The sequence below is a fragment of the Eucalyptus grandis genome, chromosome 3, assembly GCF_016545825.1.
Source record: "Eucalyptus grandis isolate ANBG69807.140 chromosome 3, ASM1654582v1, whole genome shotgun sequence".
Lineage (NCBI taxonomy): Eukaryota > Viridiplantae > Streptophyta > Magnoliopsida > Myrtales > Myrtaceae > Eucalyptus > Eucalyptus grandis.
The window spans coordinates 21,034,466-21,042,906 of record NC_052614.1 but is presented as its reverse complement, the minus strand read 5'-3'; the positions used below and the strand labels follow the sequence as shown (position 1 = coordinate 21,042,906).

The 8,441-nt window shown below is 41.4% G+C and overlaps 1 long non-coding RNA gene across 1 annotated transcript; it reads left to right on the top strand.

Moving 5' to 3' along the window:
- The first annotated feature begins 671 nt into the window (after positions 1-671).
- Positions 672-1,356, top strand: LOC104445418. Its single transcript, XR_005549063.1, has 2 exons — positions 672-807; positions 918-1,356. It is a non-coding gene; the product is annotated as an uncharacterized LOC104445418 (long non-coding RNA).
- The last annotated feature ends 7,085 nt before the right edge of the window (positions 1,357-8,441 follow it).

Genomic DNA, 8,441 nt, shown 5'->3' with positions numbered 1-8,441 from the left:
CTGTTATTTCTTTTGCTTTGAGCTGTTCGATTCAATGTTTGTGGGGTTTGATTATTGGGTTTCTAATGAGGGTGTGAGTTACAATTGAGCTCGCGCGGCTTTGGAATTGATTTTGGACATTTCTTGGTCACGGGGGGTTTGCTTTGGAGATGCCGGAACCCACTGAATTAATTAGCAAGGCCTTGTGAGTAGCACAATTCTTAAGATTTTTAAGTTCTTGTTCAACGTGTTTTGGTTCTATTTTGTGGTGATTGTTGTTTGCTGATGTGGGGTTTGGGATGGTGTGTGACTGTGTGTGCTTGTTTGGCGGGTAAGCTATAGAGTGTCGCTGGCAGTTCGGTCGGTTGGATTGTACTGCATTTGAGAGAAAAGAAGGGAATGCTTGCTCTTGACCGACGCTTTTGCAATTTTGGTCCTGTGACAGTATCATGCAGACTGGGGTTGACCTATATTAGGTTGAAGGGAGTGACTGCGATTTTAGATTTTAAAATCTTTCGCTTGATGGTTGCATGTTTTCTTTCCCTGTATTTTTAGTTTAATCTGGTGAAAGTTCTGTAGTTTTTCTATTTCAGATTGTCTTCCGTTCCATTGGTGATCATTATAGGATGTGATATAGTTCTTGCAGTACAGGTGATCTGTTCTTTCTTTGGATTGATTGGTTGCTGGCTTATTGAATGCAGTACAGGTGATTCGTTCTTTCCTTGGATTGAACGCAAGCTTCTCGAGAGATTGTTCATATTTCCCAAAGCTAGCAGATATTCGGATTCTAGGTGAACTGAAATCGGCTCGGAACACTTGTTGTGCCGAGTGAGTATTACATGTAGAGCTGAGTGTGGATATTCTTCATTGAATTTCACAAACAAAAGATTCCTCCAACTTTTTCTTCATTTGGCGGAGTCGTGTCTTTATTTCCTCAGGAATTATGAAAGAGAAAACGGAACCTCTACAAAGAGCAAAGATGACTAGATAAGACTTGGCTGATGATACAACCGGATGTGTGTGATTTTGAAGTGTCCAGAGTCAGCAAGAAGAGAAGGAAAATATGGGGCAATGATACTACTTTTAGACAATGGGAGTGATGGACACATCAATGAAAGGTGAAGATATATATGCAGGCAATCCAGGAACTTCTACAAAAATCATCTCATACCGAAAATTGGTTGGAAAAAGAGTGCGTGATCACCTGTCGTAGTTACAATAGGCAATTGTCCATTTTCAAGCCTGTTCATCAAAGCTTTGATGGGGATTCCTTAGATTTCTCTGTCAAGTCTGTGAAGTGGCTTGGTTCTGTTCGATTTCCTTTCTGGTGCCGTCTTTAGTCACTGGAGGCTATGGAAGCTTTGTGCATTGACTTGAGTTGGTGCTGATTTTCATATCTTTACTAGGTGATCTCTCATGTGCCTTGCTTTGCCATGACGAGGTTTGGTACTGAATTGGCCACCATATGATAGGTATAGAACTAATTGGACAATTGTCTCCATTCTGTTTGTGATGCTGAGCGAAAATAGCTATAAATTAGGAGGGATTTTTATTTTAGGAGAGGGATCCTTAAAATTTTTAAGTACACTTGCAACTGTTCAGATAAATTGGAGTTAAGAAGATCTTTCTACTCCAATGAGAGAGGTAATTAGTATCTTAAGTAAGCTTCCATCTTCAGTAGGATAATGTATTGAAGTGGCAAATGATTTGTAGTCGTGTGAATCATGGATATGTGCGGTATAAGCCTTAGAGTTTACTTGTCGTGATTAGTGTTTTGAAATAATTATTTAGATACAATTCCAGTTCCTATCTTCATTTATTTGAATTTGGTACCCGACTACTACTTTTGACGAAAATGTAGGTATTGTTACCGCCGGTTGGGGCATGAGCTATTGAACGGTGGTTATATTTGGAGCTAGAACTGGTTTAGAGCATCTCCATATCCTAGTCAAAACAGCCTGCAATGCGTTGTCAATTTTGGGGACATGGGAAAGGTTTGATCTCTTTTGAACCCGCAACGCATATTATCAACGTTTGATCCCTTTCTCTTATTTGTGGCATTTTCTGGTAGTGCCTTCAGGCATGGAAGATGCCATTTTGTTTAGAGAAATGATTAATTGATGGTCTTCAATCTACCGTGAGAATAACAGTCTGTTTTGAATAACAAAAATTAATCAATAAATAATTATAAATTATTGTGGGGCTACTCCTTCAAGAATTTAAAGCTCACAATAAACTGTAATTCATACAATAACTCAAAGACTATTATTCTAGTAAAGTCCATTGTTTACAATGGATATAGGACTTTTCACTTAGGTGAAGGAAATTAATTGGGAAATCTCATTTTAAGAAAATTCATTAATTGCATGCTGTTGCTTATTCTACCAAAAACAACCTCCACGGTTAAAGAAACCTTCTGTAGACTCCTCCGCTTATTGATAAGCCTTAAGATCTTGACTTAGCAGCATTCTCTTCTGCTTCTAAAAACCAATAGTGCTGAAAAGATTTAGGCCAAAAAGTTGAAAAAGAAGTAAGAATATGAGAATCCCATAATTAAATTTATTATCTTTTATTCTTTATTGAAGTTCGTAAGTTAATTAAAAGCAATTTGCTGACGTGCTCGCGCAAAAAAAGAAAGCATTAATTTTTACAGCTTAGCAAGGCTTATAAAACGAAATACACTGGTGTGTAGGCAAAAGAACGCTTCAAGTGCCATACTTTGGCCAAAGGACACTTAAGTGCCATAACTTACGAAGGTACGCTTAAGTGCCAAATTCGAAAAAAAAAACGGATCACTTGAGTGCCACTCCGGCCAAAAGTCCGGCCAACGCCAACGTGGCGTTTTCGGCGAAACGCGCCCAAAACGACGCCGTTTTGCACGCTAACGTGGCCAAACGGCGTCGTTTTGAGTCAAGTGGCAAAAAGAAAATTAAAAAATTAATTAAATTAATTAAATTAATTTTAAAATTAAATTTAGTTAAAATATTTAAAATTAATAATTTTAAAATTAAATTTATTTAAAATATTTTAAAAAATAATAATTTAAAAACTTTAAAAACCTTTAAAAAAATTTAAAAAAAAAAAAAAAAGGGAATGGGGAGGCGGCCGAGGGAGCAGCCCTCGCCGCCGCCGCCGCCCGCCCTCGCCGCCCGGAAGGGCGGCGACGGCGGGGAGGGTCGGCGGGGTCGCGGGCCCGGCCGGGGCCGGCGACCCGGCCGACCTGGGCGGCGAGGTCGCGGCCCTCGCCCGGCCGGCCAAGGGCCGCCGCCCGCCGGGTCGCCCTAGCGGGCGGCGGCCTTGGCCCGGCCGGGCGAGGGCCGCCGACCCGCCGGATCGGGGCGAGGGCCGCGCGCCCCAAATCTAGCGGCGAGGCTCGCGGCCCTCGCCCCATCCAGCGGCGAGGGCTCGCGCCCTCGCCCAGATCGGGGCCGGGCAGGGCTCGCGAGCCCGCCGCCGTGCAGGGGGTCGCCGGCCCTAGCCGTGGCCCGGCGACCCCGACCCTCCCCCGCCGTCGCCGGCTCTTCCGGCGGCGGGGCGGCGGCGGCGGCGGCTGAGGGCTGATCCCTCAGCCGCCTCCCCCTGTTCCTTTTTAATTTTTTTAAATTTTTAAAGTTTTTAAATTTTTAAATATTATTTTTAAAATATTTTAACTAAATTTAATTAATTAATTTATTTATTTATTTTGTTCCACGTCGGTCGAAACGACGCCGTTTGGCCACGTCAACGTGCAAAACGGCGCCGTTTTGGCCGCGCTTCGCGGAAAACGCCACGTTGGCGTTTTGGCCGGATTTTGCCGGATTGGCACTCAAGTGATCTCTTTTACTCCGATTTTGGCACTTAAGTGTACCTTTCGTAAGTTATGGCACTTAAGTGTCCCTTTGGGCGAGTTAAGGCACTTGAGGGGTCCGCACCTCCTGGTGTGTAGCTCTACAATAGATACCATGAATTTATTTTATAAGATACGTGTGAAGTAGGGCTCCAAAGCAACTTCAATGGGTGACTGACACATGGCACTCTTTTATGAGCGGCATCCATCTTTACTCCCTTTTCAAAATATTTGCATTTTATTTTTCCACTTTAATTGAACTAAAATTTTCCCTTTTAGTTCAAGGGGTATATAATCACTTTCAATATAATGGAAATCTCTTATCCTCATGATGATCAAGTACATTTCTAAATTATTCTTCTGATTTTTTTCATGCCGAGAAAGGATCGTTTGAAGAAGCAATAGGCACGCAGAGCCTTTAAAAACTTTGACAGAAGTACAAGGTTGACATTGCCAATTATAGCCATGTTCATAATCACAAAAGGACTTGTCCTATTTATCAGGTTAGTTGTGACTTTATTTTCTAATGGGGTTGCATCTCATCTTTAATTGCTCCACTATCATGAAGTTAGTACTCCGATGTCATGTCAATCTGTTCTAAAATTACTGGTCTGAGATTTCATTTATTTACTGTTGAACTAGCTTTTCTTATATATAGAAGTTATGGAGAACCTGATTTTTAAAGCGAAGGCATACATTTCTTAGCAATTAAGTCGTCTTCATGAGTGGTAATCTTTTCATTGCCTTGTGCCACTTGTTCAATGTGTTTTCACTCCGTTGCACGCTTCTGGCACGTTTCTCGTTCTGACACGGTTCTCGCACAAAGACCAGCCTCTGGCTACGATCGCGGTTCACAAGATGGTCTGATCATTCTTTTTGGTTTTGGCTACAGGATACTTGCACTAATGAAGAGAAAAATTACTACAAAAGAACTCTGAATGGAACCAAACACATCGGGGCTGGTGGAGGAATTGCAAAGCTTTCAAATTTCACTGCTCTCCAAACAAAATGGAGCTTGTTCAGAGATTTTGATTATGGATTCGTTAACTGATTTTGATCATTCAAACCTACTATTTGAGTACAAGAAGAGCAGCGATTGAAGAGTTTACAACTCTTTCGAAATCAGTAGGGATTATAGAGACATCTTGGTTTGCACAGTCGATAGTTGTCCAAGCATGACACTAGCATCGTAACTCGGAAACTCAATGCAAATTGATGTTCAAATGGTTACCGGACTCTGTCATCTTTATATTACGAGTTTCTGTACCGTGGAACTTCTTTTCCTTTGCATTGTAACTTGGAAACTGTAAGAAGATGAAGAAGACGAGAGGAAGGAAAGCGAGAGGGGGAAGTTTTTTTTGTATTTCTGTATAATCATGTAATGTACAGAGCATGTATATTATAATACATGTTGTATGTAAATAAAAAGGAAACAATATTATATACAAAATCAGATTTGATATTAATTGATCTTGACTTGTGCAATGATATCTGAATGATTCGGTTGAATATCCTTTCGTATCTTCAACACTCCCCCTCAAGCTGGTGGCTTGTAAATGTCCAAGACGCCTAGCTTGCTCAAGAGATACGCATGCTATCTCGACATAAAGGTTTGGTGAAGACATCTGCTGGTTGTTCTTCGTCCCAATCCCTTGTGTCTCGATCATCCCTTGTTGAATCTTTTCTCGTGTGAAGTGACAGTCCACTTCTATGTGCTTGGTTCTCTCATGCACAATAGGATTCGATACAAGTTTGATGGCTGCATCATTGTCACAAAATAGTCTGGTCGATCCTTTAACTTGTACTCCAAGATCTCGAAGCAATCCCCTTAACCATACTATTTCACAAGTTGTTTTGGCCATAGCACGATATTCTGCCTCTGCCGAAGATAGTGAAACAGTCGGTTGCTTTTTTGTCTTCCATGAGAGTAAAGAGTCTCCCAATTTGATGCAGAAACCAGTAATGGATCTTCTACTCATTGGACAGGTCGCATAATCCGCATCACAGTAAGCAGTCATCCTCATGTCGCATTTCCTGGAAAGAAGAATCCCGAGTCCCGAACAACTCTTTAAGTACTTCACCACTTTAAGTGCTGCATTCATATGAGATTCCTTCGGTTGATGCATAAACTGACTGAGTGTCTGGACTGCATAACTTATATCTGGTCTAGTCATGGTCAAATATATGAGCTTCCCAACGAGCTTCTGATATCTCAATTGATCCTTGAGTATAGGATCAGTCTGTTGAGATAAACCAGCATCATAATCTGCTGTATTCAGTTTAATGTTCTGCTCAATTGGAATTACAGCTGGCTTACATCTTGATAGACCTGCTTCCGATATAATTTCTAGTGCAAATTTCCTCTGACTGAGGGAAATCCCTTGGTCTGAGCGTGCGATTTCGATTCCAAGGAAGTACTTTGGTGATCCTAAATCCTTAATATGGAACGTTGAATGCAAATAGTCTTTGAATTCTTTGATAGCTACTTCATCATTGCCCATAATAAGTATATCATCTACATATATCATTAAGTAAATAGATGACATACCTCTAGTCTATGTGAAAACAGCATAATCAAACTTGGACTGTTGAAAACCGGCAGCTATCAATGACTTAGCAAACTTTGCATACCACTGTCTTGATGCTTGTTTGAGTCCATACAAGGATTTGTGGAGACGACAGACTTTATCCTCCCCTGTCTCTGTAAACTTGGTGGCACTTCCATATAAATCTCCTCATCTAAATCCCCATGTAGGAATGCATTGTGCACATCCATATGATGCAATGACCAGTCCCGAAAAGCCGCTACGAAAAGGAATGATTGAACAGTGACATCTTTGGCCACGGGGGAAAAGGTTTCGTGGTAGTCAAAACCTTCCCGTTGTGTGAAACCTTTCGCCACTAATCGAGCTTTGTATCTCTCAATAGATCCATCTGCACGATACTTGATCTTGTAAACCCATTTGCATCCAATTGCCTTGCGGTGTGCAGGTAGGGTAACAAGATCCCACGTCTGATTATCCATCAAGGCCATTAACTCTGCTTCCATGGCCTTCTGCTAGCGCGGATCAGTGCGTGCCTCCTCAAAACTCGATGGTTCTCGCCCATCAGAAATGCGAGTAATACAACATCTATGTTCTGGAGAAAGTCTATCGAAAGAAACAAATGAGGCAACCGGGAAACAGAATACTTGGTGATTTTGGACTCGCATATGTAGTCTTTGGTCCAGGTCGGCGGACGTGTGCTACGTCCGGATCGCCTTGGCACGTGGTGCCCTGATGGTGAATGATTATCATTTGAATCCCCAACAGTACTCGAAACTGGAGAAGCAACTTCCTCCTCGTGTGATGCTGTCACTTCAGTTGAGGACGTCATGTCCATAGGGGTCATAGAAGATGGCCTGATATTCGCTGATGGAGGAAGGAGAACATAGTTTGGATCTTCCATAGTCTCCTTCGTCTGAATAGAACGAAAAAGATCATCCTGTTATGTATCTGATGCAGAGGTGGCAAAAGGAAAAGAATTCTCTTGAAACGAAACATCTCGACTAACTATAAATTCTCCTGTGGAAGGATAAAAAACCCTGTATCCCTTCTGTAGAGTGGGATATCCCATAAAGATGCATCGACGAGCACGAGGTCCCATTTTATCCCTAGGACCTATTATGGTGGCGTAGCAAAGACATCAAAAATCTTCAAATGTCCTAGATCTGGTTTCTTTCCATAAAGCAGCTCAAAAAAGGTGTTTGCACATCGCCAAGAAGTCTACTTGGCATACAGTTGATTAAATAAGCTGCAGTTAAAACACAATCGCCCCAAAAAGTGTCTGGAACAGAAGCTTGGAATTTCAAAGCCCGCGCCATTTCTAAAAGATAACGATGTTTCCGTTCTACCACCCTATTTTGTTGTGCGTATAAATACATGTGCTCTCATGTAGTATCCCATGGGACAAAAAAAGAGCAGTACATTCATCATTGAAAAACTCACTACCATTGTCTGTCCGGATTTTCTGAACATTTTTCCCAAATTGAGTTTTTGACAATGAAATAAAGGTCTTAAGATGAGAGAGAACTTGACCCTTACTTTGCATGAGAAAAAGCCATGTGGCCCTGGAGTGATCATCTACAATGGTGAGAAAGAACCGAGACCCATCATGATTTAATGTATGGTATGGCCCCTAGACATCAACATGTAACAAAGAAAGAATGTCACTTGAGCGATGTTGACTTAGTGGAAAAAGTGTTCGTGATTATTTCGCAAGTGGGCAAATAGGGCATTGAGGATAAGGAAAAAAAGAGCTGTGACCCAATCTGGAATGTAAAAGGAAATTCTTATCATTGGTAGTCAGATTACACAATGATTTATTACAAGAGAGTAAATCAAGATTTTTGGGTGAATTTCTCCAATAAAACAATCCTTCAGAGAGGTTACCCTAGCCCATCGGTTTCCCAGTTGAAAGGGCCTGAAATAGACAGACATCAACATTGAAAAATACTTGGCATGAATTTTCTTGACAGGCTTTGGACACTGAGATAAGATTGAATTGGAAATTCGGAACGTAAAGAACATTTTTTAGAGTAATTTGTGGGCTAAGAGTGACAGTCCCAGTTAGGGTGACACGAGTGATATTGCCATTT